The 2,467-nt window shown below is 34.4% G+C and overlaps 1 non-coding gene across 1 annotated transcript; it reads left to right on the top strand.

Moving 5' to 3' along the window:
• The first annotated feature begins 297 nt into the window (after window positions 1-297).
• LOC108818140 (uncharacterized) lies at window positions 298-1,748 on the top strand. Its single transcript, XR_008939614.1, has 2 exons — window positions 298-741; window positions 1,301-1,748. It is a non-coding gene; the product is annotated as an uncharacterized LOC108818140 (transcript).
• Window positions 1,749-2,467: the final 719 nt, after the last annotated feature.

The raw sequence follows: 2,467 nt of genomic DNA, 5'->3' as shown, positions 1-2,467 counted from the left end.
ATGCTAGAAAGTGATGTAAGGATTACTGTATATATATTTTTGAGGTTTCCTAAGCAGTCACAAAACCATAAGAACGTGATTAACTAGCTAAGGAAACATAACGCCATATCTAGAGGGATTTTTTTGCAAGAAGTGGAACCTGATCAAGTGAGCTTCTTAGTTTGCCTCAGTTTATGTTTTCTTGGTTTTAATACCGTTCAGGCCCATGATGAGGCCCGATTACTTTTACTGATTGGTTTTGCTTTCTGCTGTCTTTATCCCCAACCAGTATAAAGCCATTTTAAGTAAAACGCGTCGTTCTAGACAGGATATTTATGTTCTGTTCTTTTTAATAACAGAAACCTCTTCATCGGACCGGCGGGTCGTTAGCCATGTCAATAGAAACAATGCCGGAGAACGCGGAGGAGAGAGATCCGCAACAGAAGATTGAAGAAGAGACTACACCGCTCCTCGACGGGGAATCGAATTCAAGGACCGCGACGACGAAGGTTCCGGGGGTGGAAATCCATCTATACCGGTGTGGAGAAGGTCCGGATCGACGTGTTCAAGTCGAATCTCGGCGGTTGGGAGCAGAATCAACTCGAAGTTCGATCTATCCTTGAGAAATATGGATTGAAATCCATCTTCGCTTTCAACGTCGAGAGAGGACGAGCCGCCCCTATCCGGTGTCACCCTAGGAATGGCTGGTCTGTGTTGCCTTACAGGGATGGTGCCGTGGTTTACATCGACGGTGAACCTCAGGTAATCTCCGATGATCTCGGTTAATTTCGGTCTAATTTGGTTATTTCATTTGGTTCTGTTTTGTGATTTAAAATGATTGGTATAGTTAGTTCAGTTCGAATTTGGTTGAACTTTTTTTTTAGAAAACTGAACCTATAACCGTTTTTTTAAACTTACTTAATTGAACCGAGCTTGGACCAGAAACCAAATTTTTCGGTTTGGTTCAAAATCCCGGTCCTAGTGATATTGGTCAAGTAAATAGTTTCTTGGAATCACACCTCTGGATCTCAAAGGTGTACACAACAAAGACAAACGTAGAAACTACAAAGGACGAGACAGTACTCTCAATATTTTTTTTGATGCTATTGTTATAAGTGAAAGAGATAGTATTTCCCTTGAAGTATTTACGTTATCATTGATCAACATATATAGTACAATGAGTTGAGAGATCTTAGGAAAGATCCTATCTTATAGGGATTTACAGAGTATATTCTAACTATACAAGAGGATAATACTTATCATCTAATAATAAGAATAAGAAAAAAAGTATAAAAGTTGCAATATTTCTTGTCTTTCTCAGGATTCTATGCTCAAACCCATTACAAGAATCGTGCTCGGAGTTGTGATTGTTATGCTGTTAACAACGTTTCTATTGAAAGACCCTCCAGCGTGGATCAAGAACAACATCTCCATGGGGAACTTTCCTCCGTGGGTGCTCGCGTGCATAGTAATAGTAGTCACCCGAGCGAGGAAGAGAACCAGAGACTTCTTCAAGAAGTGTGGCTGGTGATGTCACAGACCCTAACACTTGCCGCCTTTGTCAGGCCTTGTGGTGCCAGGTTGTTTGCTTTCAGAAGCAAGAAGGCAATCATTCTCTCCATTTGCATCCGTTGAACTTATAGTTTTATGCATTTTCATGTGTATGCGAGTGGAAATAGATAATTTAGTCTGCTGGAAACCCAAAAGTTTGGTAAAAGTAACAAGACTGTTCATGTTAAAATTTCTTTTGTATTATTCCTGTTGAAACATCTTACAGTTGCAAAAAAAAAAACTACAACCGGACACAAGTTTTCTTGATTATATTTTTGTCGGACCTTGGTACATTTGAAAATTTAATTGAGAGGATGATCCTTTGTTGTTTTTGGATTGGTTTTTGTTTTTCCAAAAATCATTTTTCATCCGATCAAGTTTTTTAAAGAATAGATTCCCTAAAATGTGTGTTCAAAAAAAAGATTTCCTAAAATATAGAGAACTAGTTTTTGCAAATAACTATTTTTTTTACACAACCAAAAGTCAAGTTTTCATAGTTTTGTTACATTTAGGTGATGATTGTTTTACTAGTTTTTAGATTTTGGTTTTTAGTTTTAGATTTTAGTTTTTGATTTTTGATTTTGCTGTAGATTTTAGTTTTTTCTAAAAAAATGTTTGATTGTTTTTGTTTTTGGTTTTAGATTTTGGTTTTTTCATTTAAAATAAATAAATAAGAATATTAGTAAAATGTTTATTTTTAAATAATAATAAATATGTCATCAAAACACACATATAAATTGTTTAATAAATTATTTTTTAAAATATAAATAGAAAATAAAAATATTGTAGTTCCTACATAGATACACAAATTTTTTATATGTGAGTATATTTTTTATATTTATTCAACTATTGTATATAAGTTAATAGCTAAAATTTTAAATACAAAATAAATTAAATTTAACAAATTTACAGTATATAGACTTAAAAGCTTTAAATA

The sequence above is a fragment of the Raphanus sativus genome, unplaced genomic scaffold (assembly GCF_000801105.2).
Source record: "Raphanus sativus cultivar WK10039 unplaced genomic scaffold, ASM80110v3 Scaffold0156, whole genome shotgun sequence".
Taxonomy (NCBI): domain Eukaryota; kingdom Viridiplantae; phylum Streptophyta; class Magnoliopsida; order Brassicales; family Brassicaceae; genus Raphanus; species Raphanus sativus.
This window is presented reverse-complemented; position numbering and strand designations above follow the sequence as displayed.